The sequence below is a fragment of the Pinus tabuliformis genome, chromosome 5_1 (assembly GCF_031772625.1).
Source record: "Pinus tabuliformis cultivar Carrire ecotype Pingquan chromosome 5_1, CPIR1, whole genome shotgun sequence".
NCBI lineage: Eukaryota > Viridiplantae > Streptophyta > Pinopsida > Pinales > Pinaceae > Pinus > Pinus tabuliformis.
In genome coordinates this window covers 480,767,724-480,785,491 of record NC_142305.1, presented here as the reverse complement: position 1 = coordinate 480,785,491, position 17,768 = coordinate 480,767,724, and the positions used below count along the sequence as shown (strand labels likewise).

The 17,768-nt window shown below is 35.1% G+C and overlaps 1 pseudogene; it reads left to right on the top strand.

The window, feature by feature from the left end:
• Window positions 1-281: 281 nt before the first annotated feature.
• Window positions 282-17,768, top strand: part of LOC149165601 (leucine--tRNA ligase, cytoplasmic-like) — a 144,307-nt pseudogene continuing 126,820 nt past the window's right edge.

The window sequence follows — 17,768 nt, the reverse complement described above, 5'->3', positions numbered from 1 at the left end:
AGTTGGCGAGCAGATAACGTGATATCCGTTGGATCTGGGAAGTGAACCAACAATGTAGATTGAAGCACTCGGTTTGTGGAAAAGTCATGGTGGGACCGGCGGTGGTTAGTCAGGATAAGTGGGACCCTTAGAAGGAAAATACACGTATAGAACCTAGTTGCGCATAGCAGATTGGTTCTAAAGTTAACCATTAGTCTCATTATAGACTACCTTCCCTTTTTCGTCAGCCTCTTGCGTCATTTTCGTATCAAAGCATAGAGATTAATTTCGCTACCGTAAACATGCCACCGAGGAGAGGAGTTGGTATAGGTCGGGGGAGACCTGTAGCGAATGCAGTTCTGCTGGATGAGATCCGAAGTCTACATACAAGGATGGAGACAATGGAGACTACTCAGAGGAGAGAAACTGATGAAGGAGATGCCTGTGTGACAGAAGAATCTTCTGAGGAAGAAGAAGAGGTTGAAAGTGAAGCTACCAAAGTTCTTAAGGTGTTGGCCAAAGCAAGTGGAAGACCAAAGATGGAAATACCTTTGTATGATGGGAATCTCAATGTAGAAGAGTTGATGGACTAGATCAGTTCATTAGACAAGTAATTTTATTATGAGGAGGTTGATGACAAAAAGAAGGTGAAATTTGTAGTTACCATATTGAAGGGTCATGCAGCTATCTAGTGGGATGAATTACAAACATCCAAAGCAAGAAAAGGGAAGTCCAAGATCAAACAATGGGATAAAATGGTAAGTAAATTGAAAGCCAAATTTATGCAAAAATATTATCATTTAAATCTTTTTAGGCAATTACAAAACTTGAGACAAAAAGGGATGACTGTCAAAGAATATACAGAAGAGTTTTATAAGCTGAACATTAGCACAAGACATGCAGAGGATGATGAAGAGAAGGTAGCCAAGTATATTAATGGCTTGATATACGACATATAGGATGAAATTAGCTTGCTAAGTCTGAAGACAATTGAAGATGCCTATCAATTAGCTTTGAAGGCAGAAGAGAAGATGTTGAGGAAGCAAAATCAAAGGAATAGACGGAAGAGTTCAGCAAGAGGTAGAGGAACTACTAGACCAAGATTTCAGCACCATCAGAGTGAAGCAGGAAGTTCAAGTAGTAGACCACCATAGAGAGGAGACTTTAGTAGAGGAATATTTGCACCCAGAGGAAGAGGGCGAGTGTTGAGCCTCAAAATTACTCTTTCCCTAGCAACTCTTCTCATTCCTTTTCTTTGTTTTTCCATAAGAAAGATGCATTATCATCACTAATAACCGGTATATACTGTCTTGAGGAGGACATTTAGTGATTTACATGTTATGATTTTATGTTTTTCTATTTGAATAAATTTTTGTATATTAGCTACAGAACACAACCTATTCTGCAGCTAACCGGCTGGTCCGCAGCTAGCTTCATGCTCTAATAGGTTCCAAGTGTCAGAAGGAGAAACTAGCCACATGGGCAACTTGGAAACCATTATGACATGGACCCTATCCTATTCATTCAGCCTAGGTCGACAAAGAAGATGGTATAAGACCACGGTCAATGGATAAGTCAAACACAAAGAGATCGAAGCTAACAAGACTCTGTTTCGTGGTTAATTAATGCATTTCACAGAAATGGGAAGCATTATCCAGAGAAACTACCTATACCTACAGACTCCAACAACCACCTATACAAATGAATCCAATAGCCACCATGTCTTGGATTTATGTCTCCATTAGTCGAGGAAGATATTCTACATATCTATCTTCTACGTGTTTGGTTGTAGCATGCTTTTCTCCACAAACAGTTATATGATTTTTCTTATAAATACCTGTGTAAAGGACCAAAGAAGTTAGTATTAATAGTAATAGTTTTATTGTGGAATTGAAGTTCTAGACTATGTAATTTCTAGGCATTTTGTGTCCCTGTTTTAATATGAGAAGGCCACATGTTTTTATGAACATCTGAAGGAGTTTTCTTGGAGTTGATTGAGCAACTGTAGCCTAATCATTTGTAGAGGGCCCCTGCACTAAAGAAGGTTTCATTTCATTTCATTTTTCTTCTTCTTGTTAACTATAAATTCATCATTTTCTTTCTAAAACGGTGTTTATAATCATTTTCTTATTAACAATGTTTATATTTAGATCATTTTCCATTAGCTTGATCTCTTTTTAGTTTTTATCAGTAGTTTAGAAGATAGAACTCAATGGTGTAATCTTGTTTCTTCAATTAAAAACTAACCTTGTTTCAGGATGAGAGTAGGATTGAATAATGATAAGGATACACTGTTGGATAGTTTACTTCATTCAATGTTTTTCTAGTTTAAATTCTCAATTAAACTGATCAGTGTCATTTACTATCTTTGCCATTTCATTTTTAGTTTACTGACTCATGGTGTTAATGAATGTTTATGGAAAACCCTTCAAGTTGATAATTCATCCTTAACTAAGTGGTTGAACATTTCATCTATGCAATGAGTTATTTCTGCATCTCTGTATTTGCTTTCTCTTAGATTAATGAAGTACAAAATTACTCAAATGTCATCCGAAGGAGAATTTCTCCCAAAACTGAGAGGCAAAGTAACCAAGTATTTCATTTAGTTTTATTTATGTAATTAGTTAGACATCAATTGCAAATTTCACTTTCAGTTTTAATTCATGATTTGGAAATAATGGTAAAATAGGAATAGAAATTCTGTTTTCATTTATTTCTTAGCTCTGTTTTCATTTTTAGATTTTGAGCAGTCTTTAAGAAAGTTAGATTTAGTTATGATAATTTACATTGTTAATCATTAGGAATTAAAAGACCAAAAACCTCTCGAAACAAAATAAAACATAAAAACAACAAAGTAAGAAGGGTTAGCTAGCACAAACAGTGCACTACACTTCACTAGTTTACTACACTCGGATTGATAATTTATGCAGAGCAATTTAGGACACTAAATTGACCAAACATTTTGGCGTCATTTCCGGGGAAGTGTAACTAGGTAGCCTTATCTCTTACATTCACAAAAAAAATAAAAAAATGATATGCATAGAGAAAGAGACTCTAGGGGTAGATTTATAGCTAGGGGCAGTAGTTCAAATCCTACAACACCACCTACTCCACCAAGAAAAAGGAATGATACACCTCCATCCCAAACTCATACTCCCAGCCATAGAACTAAAATTCCAGGGGCAGAAATCCAATCAAAATAATCTCCTACTTCATCTACCAAGCCAGTCCTAGAGGAGAAAATTCTTGAGTCTCCAACAGCAGGAATAACCTTTTTCACCTCCACAGAAGAGCACATTTTAGTTGAATAATTAGGAATACCTAGTGAGGAAGAAGAAGTAGAACCTCTCTCCCATATCCCATTAATAGAAGAACTAGAGGAGGAGAAAGTAACCTTGCAGGTTGAACCTTATACTGACTTTGAGGAAACTATAATGGCAAAAGGAGGAGAAGATGGGGAATTCAGTTTTTTTGGAGGGGGTAGAGGTAGAGGTAGAGGAAATAATGGAGGAGGCAGAGGAAATAGGGAAATAGATAATTATTTTGGATTCCCTATAGTGGATGAGGAAACAAATGCCACAATGAAAAATATATCACCTTTCGTCCTCCCAAACTTCCATGGGTTAAAAAGTGAGGATCTTGAAACATTTTTGTTTGAGTTTGAAGTCTTCTGCAGAACCTATGACTATCTAGAAGACTCTCGAAAACTCAAATTGTTTCCTTCAATACTAAAAGGAGTTGCTTTGAAGTGGTTCATGGGGTTAGTCACTCAGTCCATTAGAACATGGAATGACATGAAAAAAACGTTTTTGGATAGGTACTTGGATTATTGCATGCCTACCAATCACAAAGATGAAGTGTTCAAAATGATGCAAAGAGAGGATGAAAACTTAGAGGATTTGATTGAGAGATTTAACTATAATTTGGAAAGAGAAAAAATGGACAATTTAGATGAAGATACCTTAAAAGCTCTTTCATTAAAATCCATTAGAGATGAGTGGATAGATATCCTTAACATGATGGGGAAGGAAGATATCTCTCAAATTCCATTAAATGATATAGGAGAATTATGTGTTCATCTTTCAAGAGTGAAATATAAAACTGGGAAAGGTCCAAGAGATCCTTCTCTTGTTAGAGTAAACAAATCTGCAACTGGATCTATGAGTAGGGCAGAAATTGGTAATATGCTTGATGAATTTAAAACTGACATTCTAAGGAGTCTTAGTGAGCAAATAAATGCCCTTGAATTACAAAACAAGAAGAAAACTGAGGCTGATGCTTTAGCCATTTTTTGTCCAAAATGAAAAAAAAAACATGCTCTAAGAGAATGTCCTTTGGATGCAAAAGTTGTAGAAACTTGTATGATTTGCTCAGAAAGCCATGAGACCAAGGGTTGTCCTTCAATTCTAGGTCTTAAGGCCATCTTTCAAGAGGAAACAGTCCCAAATTCTACAGAACCTCTTTGTTTTGTTGCTAGAAGACCTTGGCAGGGGCCACAAAATTAGGGATTTAACAATTAAATGTATCTTCAACCCCCACCAAATTGGAATTCTTGGCAACAACCTTGGCATCAACCTCAATCTCAATCTCAACCTTGGCCTCAACCTCAATCTCAATGTCAACCGTGGGCACAAGGAGTACAAAATCCTTATGGGAGATTTTCTCAATATTATCAATATCCTCCATCATATCAGAATTATCCTCCCCCACACATTCAATGACAAAATCAGTAGCCACAACTTCAAAATTAGAACCCTCAACTTTCATTACCATTTCCACAACAATCTCCACAACAAAACCAAAATCCTCAACTCTTACTATCATTTCAATAGAAACCAAATCAGCTACCTGCCCATCCGTTACCAAACCCCAACAATAAAAATCCTTAGAATACTTACATAGTAGAAGGACAACAATTTCCAACTTGCATGATCACTCATCTAGATCTTAATGATGTTCAATTGAGATCTGGTAGGATGTTAGGAAAGGAAATACCTTTTGTAGTTATTCAGGAACAAGACAGTTCTGAGGAAGATTCTTTAAAGGACAATAAAATTTTTGAGATAACATCTCTCCGAAACCAAAACATTGAAAAATAAAAACAAAAAGAATCAGTGAACACAACTCCTATCAATGGGCAACCAACATCTACTTCTACACCTCCTTTTCCTAAAAGATTACAAATTGATAGAGGAATAGAAAAGCAGATTATGTTTCCCAATTATGATTTTCTAGATGAATTGAAGAATGTCTATATCAAAATCCCTTTGCTACAAGCCATTAAAGAAATTCCAATTCTAGCTAAGACAATAAAGGAGTTTAGCATAAAGAAACCAAGAAGAAAAACAAAGGAAAAAAAAAGAATTCATCTGGTAGGAGAAATAGCAGACATAATGATGGGAAAAATTGCCATACAAAATTATGTGGATCTAGGAAGTCCAATTGTGAAAACACATATCAATGGAGTTGAAATTCCAAATACATTGGTTGACTTAGGGGCAACAATAAACATCATGAGCAAACAAACTATGGAGCAACTCAAGCTTCCTAATCTTCTTTACACACCTACCTTACTACAACTAGCAGATAGATCAGTAATCAAACCAGATGGAGTGTTAGAAGATATTTCAGTATCCCTAGATTCTTGGGAATATCCTGTTGATTTCATGATATTAACTCCCAAGAACAATCTAGGAGGACATCCACTCATATTAGGAAGATCTTGGTTGGCCACAGCTGATGCTTTTATTAGCTGTAGATCTGGTGACATGTATATTTCTGATGGTAATTCAAAAAAAAATACTTTATATCCTCCAGCAAAAGCAATCACACAAATAGATGACAAAGAATGGATTGATGATGAAGATGATAGTTAATCTCTCTTTACTATTTCAGATATTATTGAAGATAGTCAAATTTTAAATACACTGGAAAATTTTGAATCATCTTCAGAATATGACCATGAGAAATTCCAAGAAAAATCTAATGTTGAATATTTGTCATCTAGGCAGATGTCTCTCTATTTTATGGAAGAGTTTGGTAGATCTACAATTGAAATTTTTCCAAGTAGGACATTGAACATACACAAAAACTTGGAGAAACTACAACAAGAAGAACTAATCGAAACATTACAAAAACATTCTACTGCATTTGCATGGGAATACATTGACATGAAAGGAATTAATCCTAAGACTTATATCCATCACATCTACATTGAGGAAAATTATAGACCTATAAGACAACCTCAGAGAAGGATGAATCCAAATCTTAGGGAGATTGTGAAAGAAGAGCTCCAAACACTACTGAATGTAAACTTCATTTACCCAATTTAAGATAGCCAATGGGTTTCTCCTTTGGTAATTGTGCCTAAGAAGAATGGTAAATGGAGGGTGTGCATTGATTATCGAGAACTGAATAAAGAAACACTTGAAGATCATTTCCATTTTCCTTTTATAGATCAAGTGTTAGATACATTAGCAAGTAAGAAGTATTTCTCATTCTTGGATGGTTTTAGTGGTTATAATCAAATTCAGGTAGCACTTGAAGATCAGGATAAAACCACATTTACTTGTCCATGGGGAACTTATGCCTACCGAGTACTTCCTTTTGGGTTATGTAATGCACCTGCAACATTCCAAAGAGCAGTACTAGGGATTTTTTCTGATCTAATACATGATTGTGTAGAGGTATATATGGATGATTTTACAGTCTATGGGAATACATTTGAAGAAGCTTTGGAAAATTTGGAAAAAGTTCTTAAAATATGTAAAGAAGCAAACCTTTCACTAAGCCATGAAAAATGTTTTATGATGTTTACAAAAGGTATTGTTTTAGGACATCACATTTCAGGAGATGGGATTAAAGTTGACAAATCTAAAGTTGAAGTCATCTCTAAATTATCAATTCCAAATTGCCAAAAGGATGTTAGAAGTTTTCTAGGATTTACAGGATACTATAGAAGGTTTATAGAAAATTTCACTAAAATAGCATCCCCACTCTTCAAATTTCTTACCAAAGATTGTGAATTCAATTGGAATTATGATTGCCAGTTGGCACTTGAAACCTTAAAAACAAAAATTTCTGAAGTACCCATTTTTAGAGGTCCAAATTGGAAACTCTCTTTCCATATTTCAACATATGCTTCAGATACAACTCTGGGAGCAGTATTGGGACAAAAAGATTTGATTCCTTATGCCATTTATTATACAAGTAAGAATTTGACTCCCACTGAGTTAAATTATACTATGACTGAAAAGGAATTTTTAGCTATTGTTCATGCAATTAACAAGTTCAGAGACTATATAACAGGCTATGAAACCTTTGTTCATACAGATCACTCTGCAATTAGATATTTAATGAATAAACATATTACTAATGGTAGATTTACAAGATGGCTTTTACTTTCACAAGAATTCAACATTACTATGCTAGATAGACCTGGAAAACAAAACACAGTTGCTAATTTCTTGTCCACGATTCAGAATATCAAAGAAGATTCTCTGATTGAAGATAAGTTTTCTGATGAATATCTTTTTGCAGTAACTACTCAAACTCCTTGGTTGGCAGATATTGCTAACTATTTGGTCACAGGGCCAGATCTTATGATCAGAAGGTGTGTCAGGGAAGATGAAATGCCTGAGATTCTAAGGCATGTCATGATGAGCCGTATGGTGGGCACTTTGCTGACAAGAGGACAACCTATAAAATCCTTTCTTTAAGATATTATTGGCCATCCATCTTCAAAGATGCTAAAGAATATGTCATGAGATGTGGTAGCTGCCAAAGGGTAGGGAAACCTGCTCCCTCAAATGAAATGCCATTACAAATTCAAGTACTCATCGAACCTTTTGAAAAGTGGGCCTTAGATTTTATTGGGCCAATTAATCATCCATCTAAGCAGAAAAAGTATATATTGATATGCACTAATTATGTCACTAAATGGGTAGAAGCCAAAGCATTACATTTTGCTAATGAAAAATCTATAGTTAATTTTCTTTTTGAGGTCATCTTCACTCATTTTGGTGTTCCAAGAGAAATTGTGACAGATCAGGGATCTCAATTTACATCTAACATGGTGGAAGGGCTTGTGGAAGAATACAAGATCAAACATAGGAAATCTACTCCCTATCATTCACAAGCAAATGGTCAAGTGGAATCTACAAATAAAGTGATTGAAGGAATCCTAACTAAGACTGTGCATCTACATAGATGAGATTGGATGGAAAGGCTCCCTGAAGTCTCATGGGCCTATAGAATTACATGGAGGAATGCAACGGGACATACACCCTATGAACTTGTTTATGGGAAACAAGTCTTGTTCCCTACAGAGTTCCAAATCAGAACTTTCAAGATGGCAGTCCAACTAGGACTAGATTTATCAGAGGCACAAAAGCATAGGTTGGAGCAATTAAATGAACTTGATGAAATCGGGCAAGAGGTAGTTTAAAGGACTAGTATAGTCCAACAACAGAGGGCTAAATGCCATGACAAATATATCAAGGATAAGAGGTTTCAAGTGGGAGATTGCGCGTTATTGTTTGATTCAAAGTTTAAATATTTTCAAGGGAAGTTTCAAACTCATTGGCTTTAGCCATATGAGATTGAAAAAGTCTTTAGTAATGGAGCAGTGAGGATAAGAACAATAGATGAAAGTAAAACTCCTCTTCTTGTGAATGGTCATAGATTAAAGATATATCAGAAACCAATTTCAAAAGAGGAGTTCATTAAGATTTTCCAAGACAATTATGAAATGAAGCTAGTGAAGAAGAATTCTTCTTCTCCACTAACTTAGTCTTTATTTTTCCTATCACAAAAAAAAAATGTATAAGGTTGAAAACGAATCATTGATTGACATAATTATACAGAAAATATAGGGTGAAAATCAGAGATTTCTGACACCCTATATTTTCCATTTTCTTTCTGTAATAAGTAGTGAAAAAAAGCTACAGTCACTCTACAGTTTAGATTCTGCAAATTCATCATCTCATCTCACCTCACTCCGTTTTATTTTTGCAGTTTCACTTCATCCCATTGTCATATTTCATCAGTAAATTTTTCAATTTTTCCTTTTACAGTTTTCATTCCATCTTAATTTTATTTATCATCTTGTCTTACATCTCATTTCATTTCACTTACATAGCCACTTCCATTTCATTCATGATCCATAAGCCATATTTCACTTTTTGTTTCACGTTCTGCAACTGATTCTGTTCTACAGCTAATTTGATTCTGTAGCTACAATTTGCTTATCAGTTTAGGCACAAGTGTACAACTCATAATAAAGTCATGTATGCAGGGAATTGAAGAAAAAAATCAATTTTTGAAGACCAACCATGCTCAAGGTACCTGTGGATCAACATCAAAAAAATTAGCAAGTGAAAGGTAAAGGTTTTAAAGGTAAATGCAAAGATTTATTTCAAAAAGAAATTTAAAAACATAAGTTTGTATAGTATGTATAATCACATGTCTCCTTAATCAACCATCATCTGATTTGATTGCCACTATATCTCCATGATATCTTCCCTTTAATAACAAATGACCTCAATGATTCTTTCATAACAAATCTCCGCTTCAAACTCCATAACCTGTACTCAAACAGTCCTCCACAACTCCACCTGTTAACGGTCAAGATGACGATGTGACCTACCTATCTACGACTCTCTAAACCCTTACTGTCTATTTATCACACACAAACTCTTAAGTTTATCTCTCATACTCACGCAGTCATTTCATATACATAGTCTTTCCATTTTCTATATACACAGTGTTTCCATTTTCCATATACACAGTCATTCCATTTTTCATATACACATAGTCATTCCATTTCTTAAATAGCACTCATTTTATAGACAGTAAGAGTAATTTTGAAGGTTAACCGAAAACATGGGAATTATTGTCAGGATAGAGCTCATAGGGGTAAAGTATATGGAGGGGTATCCACAGCTTAAAGGGATGCTACAGAAGGTCGAATGGTTAAATTTTATTGAGAAATTTGACGGCTACCACAAGGAAATTACTAAGTCTTTTGCAAGGTCATTTGATGGCACATAAGTGGAGATAGGAGATATAAAATTTGCAATCACAGAGTCCTTCATAGCAGAAGAAACAGAGTTGCCAAGACAAGGAGAAAGATGGTTTAAAAACAAGGAATTTCATGGTGAATCTTGGAAAGTGATCCTTAGAAACCCAGGTATGGATTTTATAGTATTTAGGAACGGAATTCTTATTTCAGCACTCAAGAACAAATGGGGTAATATGTTGTTGATATTGAAAAAATTCATTACATGTGAAGGAAGATTTGGGTTTATGTATGTTTACCATATACGCTTATTAATGAATTTCTTAGAAAATAGAACCATCAACCTTCCCTTCTTCTTTCTAAACAGTGTGAGAAGGATAGCTACAAATGTCCAAAAGAAAATTGAATCCATAGAAACAACTATGTATCGTCATGGATTAGTGAAAATACCAGTTGAATTCCATTTGAAAAGTATAGGGGATACCTGGGAAGATTTCTTGGTAAGAAATTTTTTCCAGGATGCTCCAAAGTCACCTGAGGAGAGTCATGTTAAGAAAAGTAGGAGGAGAAAGATCAGCATTAACATTCAAAACAAATCTGAACCTCCTCACAAAAGAATGATGCAGAGATAGCTTCTAAACCAGAAGTTAAAAAGCAGACTAAACAGAAAGGAAAAATGAAAGAGAAAGCTGAAGAAATCAATGAAGACATTCCTGAACCTTCATCACCACAAGAAGATGAATAGTTACTCTCTGAAAGACTGACCAAGATTAAGGAGAAAATCAAGAAAAATAAGGAGATAGGGAAGAGGAAGAAGGACACAAGAGAAGAAACCATAAGCTTCTAAAACCTGAAAAGGAGCCCAGTTCATAAACTTAGAGGAAGAAACCCCAATTCAATCTCCTGACAGTATTCCACCTAAACACAGTCCACAAAACTCTCCTCCACAGAATTTTGAAGGCAGCCCAAGCAGAGCTTCTCCTGGCATAGATCTAGTACAACAACAAATCTATGACTACATAGAGTCATTAGAGAGAAAGGATACCTCAATGGATCCAGGATCCTCAACCAATCTAGAGCAGCCTGTCAATCCACAAGAACCTCTAACTAGCTCTCTCAAACAAGAAATCTTTGAGTTAGAGATTTTGAATAGGCATATTCAAAAAGAAAATGAAACCTTGAGGGAATAGAACAAGCTGGATAAAGCCATTCATGACAACACAATGCTGCACCTAGGATTATGGTACAAGAAAAATAGGAAGCTGAAGAGGAAAAATAGGAATTTGAGCAGAAAAATTATCAACCTCAAATACAGACTTCTTATGAAGAAGCCCAAGATGGCAGTCAGTGCAAAGAGAAGTAAGAAAAGGAAGTTGGATGTGCTGGCAGAAGTGTTAGAACAGATGCAATAGGAGAAAGAAGTTCACATTTTTGAAAATTTCATGGGGACATGCAATGATTTTGCAGTGGGGGTATGTTGAACCTCAAAATTACTCTTTCCCTAGCAACTCTTCTCATTCCTTTTCTTTGTTTTTCCATAAGAAAGATGTATTATCATCACCAATAACTGGTATATACTGTCTTGAGGAGGACATTAGTGATTTACATGTTATGCTTTTATGTTTTGTTGTTTGAATAAATTTTTGTATATTAGCTACAGAACACAGCCTATTCTGCAGCTAACCGGTTGTTCTGTAGCTACCTTCATGCTAAACAAGTTCCAGGTGTCAAAAGGAGAAACTAGCCACATGGGCAGCTTGGAAATCATCATGACATGGACCCTGTCCTATTCATTCAGCCCAGGTCAACAAAGAAGATGTCATAAGACTACGGTCAATGGATAAGTCAAACACAAAGAGACCGAAGGTAACAGGACTCTATTTCGTGGTAATTAATGCATTTCACAGTGATGGGAAGCGTTATCCAGAGCAACTACCTGTACCTATGGACTCCAACAACCACCTATACAAATGAATCCAATAGCCACCATGTCTTGGATTTATGTCTTCAGCAGCCGAGGAAGAAATTATGCATATCTGTCTTCTACGTGTTTGGATGTAGCATGCTTTTCTCCACAAACAATTATATGATTTTTCTTATAAATACCTGTTTAAAGGACCAAAGAAGTTAGTAGTAATATTAATAGTTTTATTGTGGAATCGAAGTTCTAGACTCTGTAATTTCTGGGCATTTTGTGTCCTTGTTTTAATATGAGAAGACCACATGTTTTTATGAATATATAAAGGAGCTTTCTTGGAGTTGATTGAGCAACTGTAGCCTAATTAGTTGCAGAGGGCCCCTGCACTGAATAAGGTTTCATTTTATTTTATTTTTCTTCTTCTTGTTAACTGTAAATTCATCATTTTCATTCTAAAACAGTGTTTATAATCATTTTCTTACTAACAATGTTTATAATGCAATTTCCATCATTTTCTTATTAATAGTGTTTATAATTTAGAGCAGTTTCCATTAGCTTGATCTCTTTTTAGTTTTTATCAGTAGTTTAGAAGATGGAACTCAATGGTGTAATCTAGTTGTTGGTCGGATAAATCGATCTTGGGGACAAGGCCGATCTCCCTAGTATCAAAAGATAGTCTAGCAACAAATGGACAAACAAACCTATCTTTCTCTAGACATATGCGGTTTATAAATAAATACTACAAAGGCGTTAAGATCCTACCTTAAATCCAATGCTTGTTTGTAGTAGTCATCCCCTGGTCGTTCGAAAGAGTTACCTTTAAGGACCTGCAATCACAAACAAGAAAACATTAAATAGCACTTGCATATCAAATATCATAAATCATGTCTTTTATGGTGATCAAGGAATCCATAAAATAAACCATGAATTAACAACTTATTGAGAAAAATGAATTTATTTGTATTAACTTTGAATAGTAGAAGAACCTTACAACCTTTTCAGCCTTGATGTTAAACAAGCTCTTCCTGGGGTCCGAAACAGGAATTTCCTCTACTTTGACAAGCCTTGCAATATTCCAAATGAGATATTAGAGGTATGTAATCTCTCCTCATAAAAACTCAACTAAAGAAGACTAAGTTCCAGCAGCATTTCACCTAAAAATATTCAGCTTTTTAACCTCCAAAGTAACAAGCTCAATGCTTCTTTTTATAGTGCAAAGGAAGAGGTTACTGGTCCACCTATGAAGGGATAGAATCCTCCTTCTAAGGGATAAGCTACTCACATCAAGGGATTAGCTCCTTAAGGTATGGGATACATGAACCTTAAAAGAGCGAACTTGCCACCTCAAGATTCCTTCCAGAAGCTTTTAGAAATAACTGAAAGTGAGTTTTTCAGAGTATGCTCACGCCTTTTTAACTTATACAGGGGTCTGCACCTTTAACAAAGATACGGTGCGGTCAGGTGCGTGGGAGACATGACCATTAGGTGCGGGACCGCAGGTAAGACAAAGAGAAAGTGTTGAACCAGAGTTTTAAAGACTTTGAGAGCTTTTCTCTTTATTTTCAAGACTTGATATGAGGAACTGATGTTTTAGACTTGCAAAGGAGGAAAGTATGAGTGGTAATGAACTCACACAGATAGCAAAATGTCAAGGTGACAATTTTTAGTGCAACATTTGTTTCTTCAATTAAAAACTAATCTTGTTTCAAGATGAGAGTAAGATTGAAGAATGATAAGGATACACTGTTGGATAGTTTACTTCATTCACTGTTTTTCTAGTTTAAATTCTCAATTAAACTGATCAGTGTCATTTACTATCTTTTCCATTTCATTTTTAGTTTACTGACTCATGGTGTTAATGAATTTTTATGGAAAGCCCTTCAAGTTGATAATTCATCCTTAACTAAGTGTTTGAACATTTCATCTATGCAATGAGTTATTTCTGCATCTCTGTATTTGCTTTCTCTTAGATTAATGAAGTACAGAATTACTCAAATGTCATCTGAAGGAGACTTCTCCCAAAATTGAGAGTTAGAGTAACCAAGTATTTCATTTAGTTTTATTTTTGTAATTATTTAGACATCAATTGCAAATTTCACTTTCAGTTTTAATTCATGATTTGGAAATAATGGTAAAATAGGAATAGAAACTCTGTTTTCATTTCATTCTTAGCTCTATTTTCATTTTTAGATTTTGAGCAATCTTTAGGAAAGTTAGATTTAGTTCTGATAATTTACATTGTAAATCATTAGGAATTAAAAAACCCAAAACCCCCCAAAACAACATAAAACATAAAAACAATGAAGTAAGAAGGGCTAGCTAGCACAAATAGTGCACTACACTTCATCATTTTACAATACCTGGATTGATAATTTATGTAGAGAAATTTAGGACACTAAATTGAACAAACAGCAAGGAAGAGAAATTCGATGTTATACATGTGGAGAATGGAGACATGGATCATGGGACTATTGTCATAATAAAGCAACAAATCAGAGGAATGTGAATGTGGTTGAGGTAAAGGAAGAAAAACCTCAAATTGCAAACAAGGAAGAATCCCCTGAAGAAGGAGAATCCTTGTTGTTGAAAAGGGTATTGCTTAAGGCAGAGAAATAGACAGGAGAACCAACTCAGAGAAAGAGTTTATTCGGAAGTACATGTAAGTCCAAGGGAAAATGTTGTAAAGTGATAATTGATAGTGGAAGCACTGATAACCTTGTTTCTACAGAAATGGTGGACAAGTTAGGACTAGTGAAAACAAAACACCCTACTCCTTACAAAGTATCATGGTTGTAAAAAGGACATCAAATTATTGTGACAGAACAATGCAAGGTAGAGATACAGATTGGTACTTACAAGGATGTGATATTGTGTAATGTAATGCTAATGGATGTATGCCATGTGTTGCTGGGAAGACCTTGGAAGTTTGATTAGAAAGCTATTCATGATGGGAGAAGGAATACTTACACTTTTGAGAAGGATGGAAATAAACATACACTGCTGCTAGTGAAGGATGAAGCAGGCAAAGAAGCGTCTGGAAACAATATTATGCTGATGAGTGGGAAAGAATTGCTGCAAGAAGTCAAGAAGGATGAACAAATGCATTTTGTTGTCATAAGGAGACCGAAGGTAATTTTAACTTCCACAAACTTAGATGATTTACTTGAAGAAATCAAAACTCTATTGAATTATTGTGCTGATATTATTGTGGATGAGCTACCAAATGCATTAGCACCAATTAGGAGTATTATTCATCATATTGATCTAATACTTGGAGAAAGTTTGCCAAACAAAGAAGCATATAGATTAACTCCTCAAGAAAATGCAGAAGTTGGAAGACCAGTGCAGGAACTGATGGATAAGGGATTAATTAGAGAGAGTCTTAGTCCATGTGTTGTACCAATAGTACTCAGTCCAAAGAAAGGTGGTGAATGGTGTATGTGTACAGATTCGAGAGCCATAAACAAGATTATAATCAGGTATCGTTTTCCTTTACCACACATGGATGATTTGATGGATTGTTTAAGTGGTTCAAAGTATTTTTCTAAGATAGACCTAAAGAGTGGATGTCATCAAATAAGTATTAGAGAAGGAGACGAATGGAAGACTGCATTTAAAATAAATAGTGGCTTGTATGAGTGGTTAGTGATGCCTTTTGGACTCACTAATGCACCTAGCACATTCATGAGATTGATGAATGAAGTCTTGAAGGAATATGTAGGCAAGTTTTTCATTATTTACCTTGATGATATTTTAATTTTCAGTAAAGCAAACAAGAACATCTGGAGCATCTTAAGTTGGTTTTAAGAACTCTGTAGAAAGAGAAACTGTTGATAAATCTGAAGAAATGTAGTTTCATGAAAGAAGAATTAATCTATTTTGGATTTGTAGTTTCTAAAGAAGGTCTGAAAATGGATCCAGAGAAATTCCAAGCAATTTGGAACTGGCCTAACCCAAGAAACATATTTGAGGTAAGAAGCTTTCATGGTCTTGCAAGTTTTTGTAGAAAGTTTATCAGAAGTTTTAGTTAGATTTGTGCACCAATTATTGAAACAATAAAAGAGACTAATTAGCCATTCAAGTGGACAGAAGCAGTAGACCGAAATTTTAAGTTGTGTCGAAGAAGAAAATTACAGAGAAACCAATTTTAGCTTTACCTGATTTTGGGAAAGTTTTCCAAGTTGAAATTGATGCTAGCGGGGTTGCAATTGCAGCAATTTTGAGTCAAGAATAGAGACCAATAGCCTACTTTAGTGAGAAACTAAATGAAGCTAAGAAGAATTATTCTTCTTATGATAAATAATTTTATGCTATTGTACAAGATTTTTAAAAATGGAGACATGATTTGCTACCAAAGGAGTTTGCATTGTATTCTAACAATCATGCATTGCAGTTCATAAACAACCAGCAAAAATTGAACCAGAAACATGCCAAGTGGGTAGAGTTTTTACAGAGTTTCACTTTTGTGATAAAACACACAAGTGGTAAGTTGAACAAAGTTGTTGATGCTCTAAGTAGGGTAAATTTCATTGTGCAAGAATTAAAAGTTGGTTGTGTAGGATTTGAAGAAATGGTTGATATGTATAAAGATGATGCAGAATTCAAATATATTTATACAGTTGGACAAAATCCAGTAGTTCATAACAGAAGTTCGTGGTTAGATTTTCTTATCCAAGGAGGTTTACTGTTTAAAGGTAAAAAATTGTGCATTCCCAAATGTTCTATGAGGGAAAACATGATCAAGGAGAAACACAGTGGAGGATTATCTGGTCACTTTGGACAAGACAAAACCTTTTCTCAGGTAAATGCTTTTTACTATTGGCCAAAGATGCAAAATGGTGTTAAGAGATTTGTTGAGAAGTGCAGGATATGTCAGCATGATAAATGGAGAAGCCAAAATATAGGATTGTACCAGCCATTGCCAATACCAGACCGACCATGGGATGCAATTAGTATGGATTCCGTTGTGGGATTATCTAGAACCCAAAGAGGGAATGCTTCCATTTATGTTGTGGTAGATAGATTTTGCAAAATGGCACATTTCATTGCATGTAAAAATACTAGTGATGCAACACATATTGCTAATTTGTTTTCTTTTTCAGAAGCTGTAAGTTTACATGGATTGCCTATAAGTATTGTGTCTGACAGAGATACAAAGTTTGTTGGGAATTTCTGGAGAACTCTTTGGAAGAAACTAGGTGCTAACCTTAGTTTCAGTTCAGTATACGATCCTCAAACAAATGGACAAACCGAAGTGGTAAAACAGAAGCTTGGGAAACATATTGAAAAGTTTAGTGTATAACAATCCTAGGCAGTGGGATTTAGCACTTGCTCAAGATGAGTTTGCTTATAATGACACTCCAAACCGAAGTACTGGAATGATTACATTTTATATTATTTTTGGAATGAATCCAAGCGGTGTGTATGAACTCAGAAATTTGGGTAAATAGGAGACAAGAAGTGCAAAAAGTGAACAATTTGCAAAGCAGATGCAGAGACTATAAGAAGATGTCAACGACAAATTGCAGGAAAGCAATGGCAAATAAAAATAGAGAGTTGATATGAAGAGGAGAGAAAATGAATTCCAAGTGGGAGATCTAATGATGCTATACTTGAGAAAATAAAGATTTCATGTTGGGACTTACAATAAACTAAAGATGAAAAAGATAGGGCCATGCAGAATTGTGAGGAAGTTTTTAACTAATTCTTATGAAATTGAATTGCCAAAAGGGATTGGAATATCACCTATCTTCAATATTGCATCTTTGTATCCATACAAAGAGACAGAGACAGAGCTACAGAAGGAACCTACAGAAGATGAAGTTCAAACTTTAAACTGGGAAGAACAAATTC